Source organism: Geotrypetes seraphini, chromosome 2, assembly GCF_902459505.1.
Source record: "Geotrypetes seraphini chromosome 2, aGeoSer1.1, whole genome shotgun sequence".
Taxonomy (NCBI): domain Eukaryota; kingdom Metazoa; phylum Chordata; class Amphibia; order Gymnophiona; family Dermophiidae; genus Geotrypetes; species Geotrypetes seraphini.
Window position 1 is genome coordinate 442,380,805 of NC_047085.1, and position 15,456 is coordinate 442,396,260.

The 15,456-nt window shown below is 41.6% G+C and overlaps 1 protein-coding gene across 4 annotated transcripts in view; it reads left to right on the forward strand.

The window, feature by feature from the left end:
- APBB1IP (amyloid beta precursor protein binding family B member 1 interacting protein) overlaps nucleotides 1-15,456 on the forward strand; it is a 267,594-nt gene that overhangs the window by 140,377 nt on the left and 111,761 nt on the right. The gene's annotated exons all lie outside the window — the stretch shown is intronic.

Consider the following 15,456-nt stretch of genomic DNA (forward strand, 5'->3'; position numbering starts at 1 on the left):
TGACATTTATGAATAATATATAGGTTCATTCTGCTTTATTAGACTGTTAGGCTAGTTTTCCTATGCCATCTCTCTTTTTCTTGTGAGTAAGAGGGATTACTGAAAGGATTCAAAATAGAAGAACAAAAAGGAATAGAAGCATGCATTTATTTTGGACTTTCCTTCCCTTCTAAGGGGATGTTTTAGAAGCTGGTATGGGTCATATTCTATATATGGGGCGTGATGCTCTTTAGGACGCTGATCTCGGTGGACGGCTAAGAGGCGGACGCCGATTGCGTATCAATCGTGCATCGGCATCCTAAAGAAAATCGCGTCTACATCGCTGAACGGATGCCTTAAATGTAAGCCGGCATTTTGCAGGCCTACATTTAAGGCATCTCGCAGCTATGGAGATGCATAGGGACTCTTAAGCACGCCCAAGGCAAGTTCCGGGTGACACCACGCCCACGCCCTGACTTTGGTGTGCCTAAGCATCCCTACGCGGTTCCACAGATGTGTGACATATGCCTACAACGTAGGTGTCCTTCCCTTTTTTTAAATTTTTATGTGCATCCCAATTCGTTGAGAGACAGCAGTAGGACACCTACCACCGTCTACCATCGGCATGCGCATTTGCAGAATCAAGCCCATGGTGCCTAAAAAAATCAGGGCCAACTAGAGCAGCGCTTCATGCGATTCTACAAGGTGTGCATACCTTTTATAGAATCACACTTAGCACTGCGTGCAAGTCATAACTTAGGTGCAGGCATTTAAGCCAGCTGAAAACAGGCCTAAATGCTGCGTCTAAGTTGTGCCCGCATCACGCATATTCTATAACAATGCGCCTAACTTGTAAGAATGCCCAAGATCCACCCCTGGCCCTGCCCCCTTTTTCAACTTTGGGCACCGCAACTGCTGCATCCCTTTTACAGAATGGCGCCTCCTGAGTTGTGCATGTAACTTTTTATAGCATCAGTTATGAAATGTTAATTGCCAATTATCGGGGCCGATTAGGCTGACAGATCAGTTACGTTGTGTATATATATTGGCTACATGTACCGATGCAATTTGGGGGTAAGTGTTAGGATACAAAAATTAAAAATAATCAAAACAGTGCCTGCTTAATGTCATGATCTTTTCAAATGTAAACTCTAGCACTCAATTAATTCAATTTGCAAATGAAGGTATACACCAATGTCTAATTCAGCTGGAAGAAGTTATCCAACAGCCTTAGTTGACTTCATTCAATAAGTTTTTTTATTATATATTCACTGGTCCTCAGCGGGCCACCACACACTCAATACACTCATAGTGAATGGCTTTACGCTCCCACTCGTCATTGGAACCAGCCCGACCTTATATTAAATTTTAACTATTGAATTTTGACTTGCATTAATGATGGTGAATATATAAATACTAAAAGTACTTAGCTTCTAGTAGAATGCTGTGCAGGGAGAATGCGTTCTAAACATCAACATGTTTCGCCCGTTAAACTCATTGGGCTTCATCAAGATATATACTCCCTAGAAATAGAAAACAAGAAACCTTAGTACCCATACTAACATATAACTAATGCCACCTCAATACAGCTAAGTCATATCTATACGAAAAATATTATTAAAATTGCCCACTCTCACCTTTAAATAAACTTGCAGCCACCATTGCACAAACGTGATCTTTTCAAAAGCGCTGCAGAGTGAAATGAAAAAGCTCTGCCATCATCAAACGTGGAAAGCAATACAGACATGCGCTGGATCAGGCTATTCACCTCGTCGCCCTTTTCCCTTCTTGGATGTTTGATCTGGTTTCTTTGGGTGTCCAGTGTCTATGGGGCTCTGCAGCATAAGATTTCATTTGTAACGATCAAGGGTTTTTCTCCTGCAGATCGATATTCAAACCATTATCTGGATAAGTTGGTTTTTTTTTTAGTTTAGGATTGCTGAATAGCGGGTTAGTGCCAGTGCAGCAGTTGTACTATCCAAATATTCAGTACCATTGATTATATCAGAGGCGTAGCCAGACCTGCCAGTTTGCCCACCCTACCCCATATGTATATAGGTTTTGCATCCATCTCTCCCTCTCTCTTCCTTTCCATCCTCTCTGTCCCTACTCACTTCTTCATTGGCCTCTTCTCCTTTGCACCAAAATTGTATCTACTCCTCTAAGGGAGGGTGGGGTTGTGGCTTGGCATCTGGCCCATCTTTCTTTGAAACATCCCCCCAGTTTCTCAGAGCCATCATTGGTGGCGATTCTTATAGGCAACTTACACGGGCCCTGCAGGCTTCCCTCTACTGCATTCCCTCCCGTGAAGAAACAGGAGGTGACACCATCAAGGGCAGAACACAGAAGAGAGAAGCCTGGAGGGCCAGTGCGGGTTGCTTATAAGAATTGCCACAGCAATGGCTCTGTGGGAGACCAGGGGAGGTTTTCCAGAGAAAGATAGGCCAGCTGCCGGGACATGGCCTTTCCCCCACCCCATCCCCGGAGGAGCATATGCTATTTTAGATTAGAGGATGGAAGTGAGGCACCACGACTGAAGTGTCTCGGGGGTCTCATGGGCATTTAAACTGGGCAGGCCTGTGTGAAAAATGGGTGGGCCCATGCCCACATAGGCCCACCCAAGGCTACACCACTGGATTATACAAACTGCTACATTGAACATACAGATTAATTTAAACACCAGTGCCAATGTTTTACTTAAGTCAGTCAAGGCACCAGCTAACTCTTCACCTGCTTATTTTTTATTTATTTATTTATTTATTTCACAAAAATGGTTTTATTGATTTTAATTCACTCTGTACAGCTCTTAGCAGAACAAACTCAGATGATACCAATTTTGTTGGCAACATCTAATGCATCATAGTCTGGGGCAAGACGGACATATGCCTTCTTCTCACCATCAGGTCTGATCAGTGTGTTCACTTTTGCCACATCAATATCATACAATTTCTTCACAGTCTGCTTGATCTGATGCTTGTTGGCTTTGACATCAACAATAAATACTAGTGTGTTATTGTCTTCAATCTTCTTCATCGCCGACTCAGTGGTCAGTGGGAATTTGATGATGGCATAATGATCGAGCTTATTTCTCCTGGGAGCACTCTTCCTTGGATATTTAGGCTGTCTCCTTAATCTCAAGGTCTTAGGCCTCCTGAAGGTGGGGGAAGTCCTGATTTTCTTCTTTCTGTGGCTATGCACCTGCTTATTTTTATAACCCACTTAGCCCATCTATAGCAGTGCTGATCCTTGAGTAGGTGATAGATCACAACTCCCTTATGAGTCTAGAGCAGTGGTCTTCACTAATTTTTAAGATGGGGCCATTTTGGGTCCAAAAGAGATAAAGGAGAGCCATGACACCAACCAATGTTTCTTGACCTGCATCCCCACCAGAACACCTGGCCTTGGTCATACATGCAGAAAACAGATAAACCCTCTTCAAAACCAGGCCCACAAACTAAGGGCTCCTTTTATCAAGCCGCGCTAGCGGGGTTAACGCACGCGACTTTTCATCACGCGTTAACCCCTGCACTGGTCAAAAACTACCGCCTGCTCAAGAGGAGACGGTAGCAGCTAGTGCGGCCGGCGGTTTAGTGTGCGCTATTACGCGCGTTATACCGCTAGCGCGGCTTGATAAAAGGAGCCCTAAAAGTACTAATGTACACAAATGAAACTCTAAAGCTGCCAGACTCTGCATGAAGTACAGCACCAGAGAAGTAGAAAAAAAATGGATTTTTTTTTCCTTAACAGCATAAAATATAAAAGACAACAGATATAAATTCTCAAAACTGACATATTTTAACCATCAAACTGGAAAATAAAATCAATCTTCCTACTTTTGTTGTCTGATGATTTTACTTTTCTGATCATCTTGGTCCAGTCTCCGTTTCCTTCTCTCTCGGGTTTCCTTGCATCCCAAATCACTCCTCTCTGTTCCCCATGTGTAGCAATGGCCCTCTGTTTCTGCTCCTATGTTGTCTCCCCATCCAAACTTATCTTTCCTCTTAAACTACACCCATTATTAGTTTGTGACTGGGCATGTTCAAAGGGAGGGGACTATAAATATGTGTTGTTGTTCTGAATAAAGACACATCTCTTTTGCCATGTAATAGTCTGCATGTGTGTTCTTTTCTTCCTAATGGGATGCCCTCCCCCCCCCCCTCTTTTTTTGCATCGTTACCGGAGACGACAAAGTATGTGTGTATGGCAGTATTGGGATCTGAACCTTTTCACCGAGGTGATAATTCCCTGCAGCGGTTCCTGGTCAGTGGCGCGCAAGACACCAGCGCGCCGACAATCCATCGCTGACATTTCAGTGCAAGACAGAAGCACGCCGCCGAAAGCCGCCGAAAAACTTATTTTTTAAGAGCTCTGATGGGGGGTGAGGGGGGAACCCCTCACTTTAATGCATAGTGTTCGCACTGCCGTTGGGGGGATGTGGGGAGTGCAACCTCCCACATTATAGAGAAAATGGAACAGTTGCCGATTTTTTTCAGGAAAAGTTCCGTCTTCTCTATAATGTGGGGGGTTGCACCCCCCACCCCCCCTCCCAACAGCAGCACAAACACTATGCATTAAAGTGGGGGGGTTCCCCCCACACCCCCCGTCGGAGCTCTTAAAAAAATAAGTGTTTCGGCAGCACGCTTCTGTCTTGCGCTGAATTGTCAGCGTTGGATTGTCGGCGCGCTGGTGTCTCGCACGCGATTATCCCGTCACCCCCTGCAGCACTATACCTAGATTTTCAATGGGCCTTCCCAGGGGTGCTGCTGCTTTCTTTAGTTGCAGAATGTTTATAATGCACTGCTTTTTCCCCAACCTGGAGCACGATTGGTGCTCATTGTGTCTGAGCAGAGCTGTGCTGAGAGACCATAAAATGCATGTGATTTTACTGCCTGCAATGTGTTTTTCAGGAACAGTGTGGAGGATAAATCTCAAATTCTTTCTTCATGGTGGCCTATTTCACACTAAATGGTACCAGACAAAGCAGCACTTCCTCAGCTTTTCCTGTTTCCAAATTGTGTTTAGTTTCTACAGATTATATTCTACTTTACTGACGACCATCCCCTGCAGTAAGATACCAGACAATTCCTTAACCTGCTGTTTTCACAAAAATTGCCGAAAGCTGATTTATTTACAGAGCTTTATCCCCATTATGCGCTCAGTTCTGCTAAATTATGTGGAAGGACTCATTACAAATTACCTGTTCCCAGGAAAATCACACTACGTAACCCTAATCATTAGCAACAAAAACAGCTTCTGATCTTAATCACTATCCTTTTGTTTGTCATTAGTCTACCATTGAAACAGTTCGAAATGATGGGTTTGTCATATCAGCTTATGTCTGCATAAGCACTGCTGTGATATGACATTATCTATTTTCCTCCACTTACATACCATACAATTTACTGTTGTCAGGGAAAGCCTATGGACAAATTGTACAATGATTATTTAATATCAGAAGATCATATACCTTGTATATAGATGTTCAAACTGAAACGCTTGTTTGCAGAAGATTGACCTTCTTCGATGAGCTTCTGTAATTAGCCTGCAGGTGGCTCAGTCTTTAAGGAAATCTTGTCTAGGTGAACCTCTGACCTCGTACCGGTGGGGGTCAGTACATTTCAGGTTTTATTATTGTTTGATTATAATACATTTCAAGGCAATATCAATGCGGTGTAAAATTGTTACAATATAAAGAAAGAATGTTAGAGAAGAGAGGGAGAGAAAGAGAAGAAAAAAAAGGAATGAGAACAAGAGGAACTGTATGATAGGAAAGTTGTGTATCTTGGCCAATATCCTATAAATGGCGCTTTAACTTTGGCGCCGGTGGGTGTCCTACCTGTGCCCTTGTTGAGTCAAAATGCCATTTAAAAGAACTTTTAAAACAAATTTCAAGGCACCTGTGTGTGTTAGGTGCCATTGACTCATGCTCGAGTCCTAGTGACTTGATGAATTACAGATGTAAAAAGAAATCGGTTTTGTGCTAGTCCAGTAAGGTACTACAGAATCATCCCTTTGGTTGTTTTCAATGTATCCAGCCATCTGGTTGCAGGTCACCTTCTTCGCCTGGTTACTTTGGTCTTATCAAACATGATGTCCTCCTCCAATGATCTTTCTCTTCTGACAGTATGACCAAAATGAGACAGTTGTAACTTCATCATTTGGGCTTCAAGTGACATAGCCGGTTTAATCTCTTCCAGAATCGATTTGTTAGTTCTTCTGGGGGTCCATGGCATGCAAAAAATCCTTCTCCAACACCGAAGCTCAAATGAGTCAATCTTCTTTCTGTTTTGTTTCTGTGGTGTCCAGTGTTTGCATCCGTAATTGACCACTGAGAAATGTTTATAATGCACTGCTTTTTCCCCATGGACAAGTTTGATCTTCGTTTGGAGTGTTATTTCCTTGCCTTTGAATACTTTGTCGAGAGCCTTCATTGAAGAGTGACCAAATGCTATTCTGTAGAGTATTTCTTCCCTGATAGTTGCTTTTTCGTGTACAATAGAGCCCAGGAGATAGAAGTGAAATCCTTCAAAAAATCTATTGCCTTCAAACTCAAAATCTTCATCATTTTCCATGTTCATGATCTTCTTGTTTATGTTCAGTTGTAATCCTATGTTATGACTTTTGGCTTTGACTTTTCTCGGTAGATACAGTATGTCTTTGCTGCTGGTGATGAGCGTTGTATCATCTGTAAAGCACAGGTTGTTTTTATTTTTGTCACCAAATTTGCTTTTCTGAAGGTAGCTTTGCCATAAAGGTTGGACAGATAAGGTGACAAGATGCATCCTTGCCTAATGCCACTTTTTTGGAAACCAATCATTGTTGCCATATTCTGTTCTCACTGCAGCTTCCTGATTTTCATAGAAAATGAATTATGTGTTTGGGTATTCTAATTTGTGCTAGAGTTTTCCATATTTATCATGATCAAAAGCTTTGCTGTAGTCAATGAAGCAAAAATATAAGGACTCTTGCTATTCTTGCTCTTCTCCAATATCCATCTAACATTGGCAATAATGTCTCTTGTTCCTCGACCTTTTCTGAAACTAGCCTGAACTTCGGGTAGTTCTTGCTCAGCGTATGATTGTAGCCTTCGTTGTATTATTTTCAGCAATATTTTGCTGGCATGTGGAATTAATGCAATCATTCTGTAGTTGTTATAAACTAAACTAAACTAAACCTTGGGTTTATATACCGCACCATCTCCACGAATGCGGAGCTCGGTACGGTTTACAGGAAGAAAGATGAGAGAGGAACTACAGTGGAGAGATTAAAGAGTTAGGTGTAAAGGGGGAAGGTGAGAGGCCTAAGAGGGGGGAAGTGTTACAGTTTTGAGAATAGCCAGGTTTTTAGGTGTTTGCGGAAGAGTTGGAGGGAGCTTGAGGTTCAGAGAGGGGAGGTGTTATAGTCCTCAGCATTAGAGAATGACACGGTGACAAAATTCATCACCGTTCCCGTGCCCGCAGATAACCGCGGGAAATAATCCCATGTCATTTTCTAGTGTCTATTTCAATCTCAGTCCTTCTATACCAGCATTCTTCAAAGCAAAGCTTGTGGGTCAGTGGTTGTGGCCATTCATACTCTGATTCTTCCCTCTCTCCTTAAAGAATGACATGAAGATGGTTTCCCGCGGTTACCCGCGGGGACAGGAACGGTGATTAATTTTGTCACCGTGTCATTCTCTACTCAGCATCACCTTTTTTCAGTATAGGTATGAACAATGATCTTCTTCAATTGGTTGCCATGTTTTTCCTTTCAAATCTGATGACAAAGTTGAGTGAGGGCCATGATAGCACCTTCTGAGCCTTTGATTAATTCAATTGGGATGCCATCAATACCAGATAACTTGTTTTTTGATAAAGTTTTAATTGCTACTATGATTTCTTCTTTTAAAATAGCTAGCTCTATGGTGTCAGTTTCCAGTTCTATTTCCCTAATGTTTATTTATTTATTTACCCTCCCCCCTTTTACAAAACTGTGATAATGGTTTTCAGCACAGGCTGGCATACTGAATATTCTGCACTGCTCTCGACACTCATAGAAATTCTATGAGTGTCAAGAGCAGCGCAGAGCATTCAGTGTGTCAGCCTGCACTAAAAATCACTATCACAGTTTTGTAAAAGGGGGATTATTTATTTTTATTTCTATCCCATCCTCTTGGAAGCTCATAACAGGTTACAATAGGACATTCACAGAGTAAATTTAAGAACATGACTGGTTACAAACAAGACCTAAGGTTTACCAACCCAAGTGGTGTAAATATCCAAATATAACACACTATACTCTAATCCACTCAATCGGAGAAGTGCATGTGACATTCATACATCACTATACAGTGTCTTTGCTATTCAGGAAAAAAAGCCTCAGAATTGGAGCCTACGCACAGTCCTGTCATGGACTAAGATAGTCAGCATAGTTTTCTTTGCTCCACGCTCCAGTCATTGGCCAAAAAACCTGATTTATTTATTTACTATTTTTCCCCCCATTTTTTTTTATATATAATTTTTATTTTTTAAGATTTTACTACTTAATCTGTATTCTAAAGTATCATTTAAAAATTTTTTTCAAAATTTTCAAAAATGCACTTATCCTTTGATTTGAAAAGGATCGACAGCTAGTTACTTATCTTAATCAGTGTTTGTTCTGAAAAATGCCGACGCGGCCAGCGTTTCACGGGATTTACAGTGGTGCCTCGCATAACGGACGCCTCGTACAGCGAACGCTGCGCATAACGAACTTTTTGTCTTGCTCCCTATAACGAACTTCGTTTCACACAACGAAGTCGCCCGAGGGGCCCGGGGGGGGGCGGAACTACTCTCGCCGCTTTCTAATGTGAGCCGGGAACAGCAGCACCCTCCTGTCTGAATGCAGTGTTCCATCATCTCCCTCCACCTTACCTTAAAAACCGAGTTTTCCGGCTTTCTTTTTCGGCCAGCCACACACTTTCAAAGAGCAGCACATGCGCGCATGCTCTGTTGTTCAATCTTCTCCTCTGACGCAACCGGAAACCGGAAGTTGCAGGAGAGAGAACATTGATCAACTCCAGCAGCTGCGCGTGCACAGCTTTTTGAGATCGTGCGGCTGGGTGAGGGAGAAGGCTGGCAGGCTCTGCATGTGAGGTGAGGTGGAGGGAGGGAAATGTAGGGCTGCAGAACGAATTATTTTGTTTTACAGGTATTCTTATGGGACAACAGGGCTGCAGAACGAATTATTTTGTTTTACAGGTATTCTTATGGGAAAACGCGTTTCACACAATGAACGTTTCACATAACAAACTTGCTCCTGGAACGGATTAAGTTCGTTGTGTGAGGCACCACTGTACTTTTATCCGCTGCTTCAGGGCCAATATTGAGGCATCAAGACATATTTCTGTTACAAACTGTCAATGATTTTCATCTCTTTGGAAATTCTTTGGGATGCTTTTAAGGCAACTATACGAGGACATTTTCAGCATATGTTAGGAAATTACTCAGATTAGAGTTTTCCAAATTGGAACAAATTATTTTGGCTTTAGAATCACAATTGGCTTTAAAATGGGAACAAAGTACTTTGAATGTCCTGTTAAAAGCTAAATATAAATATAAAGAGATTTGCTCGCAATTGGCTAGGAAAGATTTGTTTTGTCAGCAAGCTGTGTATTATGGGAACTCGAATAAAGCGGGAAGAGTGTTGGCAAATTATTTTAAAGCTATAAAGAGAAAAGTAAAGATTGTGACCATTACTGATGAAAAAGGAAAAATTTCTACCCACATTCTGGATGTTTTAAATCAATTTCTGGATTATTATAAAACTTTATATTCTTCTGAGCTCTATTCAAACAAAGAAAATGAAGGAAGAGAATTTTTAAATTTAATCAATGGGCCAAAAATTCCTGAGCATGCAAAGGAAAAACTTGAGGCGCATATATCATTTACTGAACTCCCGTCAGCGTTGAAGTCGCTCAGAGCTGGATCCGCTCCGGGTAGTGATGGATTCACAGTGGAATTTTTCAAATCTTTTCAAACTATATTGTTACCTCATTTGTTTAAATTATATCAATCACAACTGACAAAGGGTCAGATATCAGGCAGAAGCTTTAACAATTGTTTTGCCAAAGCCAAATAGAGATCTCATGTTGGTTCAAACTACAGGCCAATTTCTTTAATTAATGTGGATAGAAAAATTCTGGCTAAACTATTGGCTTTGAGGTTAACCAAGGCTTTCCCTTATATGATTGGAATGCACCAAACAGGTTTCATTTCTCATGGACATTCTACAAATAACACCAGATTGGTGCTTCATATGCTTACTTTAGCAAAAACAATAGATGATCCGGCTTTCTCTGTTTCCTTAGATGCAGAGAAGGCCTTTGATCGTGTAGAATTTCCGGATTTATTCAAATGATTCAAACCTTGTATAGTTCCCCCTCTGCCAGACTATATATTAATAATACATTCTCTGAACGTTTTTGACTGAAAAGGGGAGTTAGACAAGGATGCCCCTTATCTCCTTTGCTTTTTGATATTGTTTTGGAACCCTTGTTGTTGGCTATTCAGCAGGGAATTCCATATGCAGGTCGAGAGTATAAAGTTTCGGCTTATGCAGACAAAATTTTGCTTCATTTGAAAGATCCTGAATCAATGACAGAAGACGGAGGATGACCTGGATGTTTAGAAATTTACATTGATTCACCTGACTTGAATATCTGAATAGCCCTCTAACTTAAGATCTGATTTACCAATGCTTTTTTTCCCCCATTTGGTGTCTCGGGGGAGGGGGGACAGAGAGCCAAGTAAATAAGATCTTTGCTGCACATTTAGTCAGAAATGTTATTTGTTACATGTCTAGACTGATATTGATCAAACCTTTCTGAAAGATATTTTTCTGATAATGGAGAGCCAGAAATCAGTGATCCTTGATAACAATTTTGCCTCAGGGGTGTATGTAATGAAGATGAAATCTGGAAATGATTTTGTTTTAAGTTACAAATCAGATCTTATAAAGCTCTATTTAACTTCCAATTCACCAGTGGCAACTGAATCTAGAAATGCAGACCCAAATATTTAATGAAAATATATCCCCAAACTTTTCATAAAGCTAAGTAATAGCATTATAAGTCACCTATTTCAAGTGATGTTTGCTTTCATGAAACATACAAACAAAGAATGCCATCATTTTTGAAGTAGTTTTAAAAGACTGTGATATATTCTTTAAATTTCCCTGGCTTGGAGCGTGATCATTATTGAAAAAGCTGCAATGACTGGACGGTAAACTCTGTACCCATACTGGGGAGGTATATACCTTCCCTGAAGAGTTTCACGTCTCTGAGCAACTTCCAAATTTTTGATCAATCTCCATAGACAGGATTTAAGTGAGGTCAGTTTACTTTTTGATACTTTGGAGGAAAGGCAGGAGAGGGGAGATATGATAGAGATGTTGAGGAAAAAAATGAGGAACAATCCCAAATAATAGCAAAGGAGAATGACGAATGGATATTTTCCAAATGCGCTCCACAAAAACAAAAACAGCATTCCAAAAAACTTGAATAGCAGGGCAAGTCCAAAACATATGACCCAAACTTGCTTCAGAAGCCTGGCATCTCAAACAGACTGCATTTTCACGAAAGTGAGATAGATATGCCCTCTTAAGAGAAATATACAAGCGGAAAACTAACTTATATTGTTGTTCCCAAAAAGTAGTATATTTCCGAAAGGCTGACAATCGACAAACAGCCTGTGAGAGTACATCTTCCGGCAAATTTACAGCAAGATCATGAACCCAGGCTTCCCGTAAATGGGAATTGTCAAACAAGGGGGATTCATCCCTCAAATGGCGATGATGAAATATAAGGAGAACTGGAAGTTGAGAACCAAAAGTAAAAGCTGTAGAAAGTAGTTCTTGACAAGAGGCAGTCAAAGAACTAGAAGGCAAAGAAAAAACATAATGATGAATTTGCATATAAGCAAAATAATCAATGAAGGAGAGTCCAAACTCCTCTTGCAACTGTGCAAAAGATTTAATTTTCCCATCATCATCAACCAATTGAAAAATATATTGAATCCCCCTCGTCTCCAACCGAGCAAAACTCGGACCATCTATCCCCGGCAAGAAGGAGCTATTAAAACGAATAGGCAAAAAGGGAGTCACAGAAGCAGAAATAGAATGAAATTTACAGACAATGCCAAACTTTCCACAATGGACGGTGAAGCACTTTCGCAGTGAGAGACTCAGGCACAAGAGAAGGCAGAGAATGAAAATAAGCACTAAAGTGAGTAGAGCGAAAACAAAAAAGTTCTAAAGCAGTGTTAGTGAACATTGAGGTACCCCTAAAAATATCATTAATATGTCGCATGCCACAACCCACAGTCAGATAACGAAGATTCAATAAACCTAATCCACCCCGTGAACATGGAGTTGCGGCCCTCATATAAGGTAAACAAGGACGCTTCCCGGACCAAAGAAACCTCTGAACCAAACATATCAGTCTTCTCTCATCCTTAAAAAACAAATAAAGAGGAAGAACTTGAAAAAATATATAACCAACAGGGAACAATAAGCATGTTGTAAAGATGTACCCGACCTAAAAGAGAAAAGGGAAGACTTCCCCAAAGATGTAATTTGTTCTGAAGGGCCTGAAACAGCGGTTCCACATTCAAACGATACAAATGAGATAAATCCTGTGGAATAAAAACCCCCAAGTATTTCAAGGTAGAGTCCACCCAATGAAGAGGAAATTCACCCCTCCACTTGGAACGCAACTCAGGAGGAATTGGCATGGCCAAAGACTTATCCAAATTAAGAGACAGACCAGAATAAATACCAAATTCGGAAATGAGATCTAATGCTATCGGTAAAGATTCTTCAGGCCTAGTAAGAACCAAAAACATATCATCCGCAAATGCCAACGTTTTCAACTCAATTCCATCAATATCAAGACCCCGTACATTCGCAAAACCACGAAGAGTACACAGCAAAGGTTCTAAAGAAAGAATAAACAGTAGAGGGGAGAGAGGGCAACCCTGCCTGGTACCACGAAGAATAGGAAAAGAATCCGTACGAGTCCCATTGACAAGAAGCGAAGCCCGCGGATTAGAATAAAGAGAACGAATAGCATCAAGATAAAACCCTTCCAACCCAATATATTCAAGAGTACGAAACAAGAAAGACCAATAAACATTATCAAATGCCTTAGAAGCAACAAGACTAACTAACAGAGCCGGAATCTGATATGAATGACAATGGGCAAGTGCAAAGATAACCTTATGAACATTACGAACAGATTGATGCCCCCGATCAAACCCAACTTGATCCTCATGAATAAGCTCAGAGAGATGAAGAGCAAGACGATTAGCGAGCATACGAGCAAAAAGCTTAAGATCTACATTGATCAAGGAAATAGGACGATAGGATTCCGGGGAGTCAGTCTCCTTGCCAGGTTTCAACAACAAGGAAATAAGAGCCTCATTGGCATAACACGGAAAAGAGCCCTGAGCAACAGCAGCATTAAAATAAGCCAACAAAGGACCACATAAATGAGGAGAGAGGAGACGATAAAAGTCCCCTGAAAACCCATCTGGGCCTGGGGCTCTGTCAGAATGAAGAGCTTTAATAGCAGATTCTAATTCAGCTGCACGAAAAGAATTATTAAGAGAGAACACAATATCATCTGTCAAACGAGGAAGACCAGAAGACTGAAGATAATCCGTCAATAAGTCCGGGGAAGCATTCTCAGGAGCAGCATACAACCGACCAAAAAAATCAAACAGCACTTTAGAAATATCAGCCGTTTTAGTCACCACCCCCCCATTCGAGGTCCGGAGAGACAAAATCGGTTTCCTTGTAGTCTCAGCTTTAACTAAGCGTGCCATGAGACGTCCTGGCTTATTGCCAAATCTTTGAAAGCGATGCTTATAAAAAGCCAGACGTCGTTGAGAACGAGAATGAAGTAACAAGTTAAGCACCTCCTGAGTAGATAAATAACTTTCACGAGTCTCCCGTGAAGGATGCAATTGAAAGGATCGTTTAGCCACACACAAAGCTTGTTCTAAATTAATAATTCCCAGATTGATACACTTATTACGAGCACTCAAGAAGGAGATAATATGTCCTCGAATCACTGCCTTTCCTGCCTCCCAAAACAAAATCGGATTAACCAAATGAGCAGCATTTGTGGAAGAATAAACCTCCCACTGAGTCTGCAAAAAGGTTTGAAAGTCCTTATCTTTGGCAAGATAAGCAGGGAATCTCCAAAACGAAGTCCGAATATATTCAGAATCCAAAGAAATATCAACCCAAATCGGAGTATGATCTGAAATATTCAGTGGACCAATCTCCGCCGACTGGACATAAGAAAACAATGTCGAAGACAGAAAAATATGATCTATCCGGGACCAAGTTCCATGAGCCCGAGAAATATGTGTATAATCACGAACCTCAGGATGTAAAAGATGCCAGGGATCTATTACAGAAAGAGTCTCACAAAAATCAGAAAGAAGACGACCCTAAGCCCCCAAAGAATTACCAGAAGTACCAGACTTATTCAAATCTGGACTCATAACCAAATTAAAGTCACCCAAAAGAATAAGCGGGTCCCCTGAAAATCGAGAACAAAGCCGAAGCAATCGTTGGAGAAAAGCGGTTTCCCCAAAATTAAGGCCATAAGCCACAAGCAGGAGATAAGATCTAGCACCCAAAGTGAGACGTAAAAGCAAGGATCTTCCATCCGGAGCCTTGTCTAAAACCTTCACCCCAAAAGGTGAAGACTTTCGGATCAACACTGCGACCCCACCATGACGACCCGGAGAAGAAGCAAAGTAAACCTCACCCACCCAAGAGCGAGCCAATTTAAGATGTTCCTCAACAGTCAGACGGGTTTCCTGTAGACAAGCAATGTCCAAGCAATAATGCTGCAAAGCAGCCAAAATTTTAGATCGCTTAATCAGAGACGTAATGCCCCCCACATTCCAAGAGGTTAGTCTAAAAGAAGTACTCAAGTTGGAAAATCAGAAGATATACAGCGTAGATAAAGCAACAAGAAAAGAAGAAAACCACCCCAGGGGCCCAGCCTCCTCCCAGAGCAGTAAGCCCACAACAATAGTATTACCTGGTAAATAAAATATGAATAAAATAAACACAGAAAAAACATTATATTCCCACAGAAGGAGGACCCCCCACCCAAGCCTCCCTTCCTCAACTCCCCTCCCCTTCTTCCCACCCCACCCACCCACCCATTCCATCCACCCAACCCAAACACAAACATACACCCAAGTCTATAGACATGGAGTAAAAAGAAGCCACAAAGATGTAAACAAGACCCCCCAGTCCCCCCATCCCCACCCAAGCCACCCTTCCCCAACTCCCTTCCCCTTCCACCCACCCCAATCCCCCCCAAGAATCCCCACAACCCAAACATAAACACACACCCCAGTCTATAGACGTGGAGTGAGAAGAAGCCACAAAGATGTAAACTGGACCCCCCGACCCCCCCTCATCCCCTCACCCAAA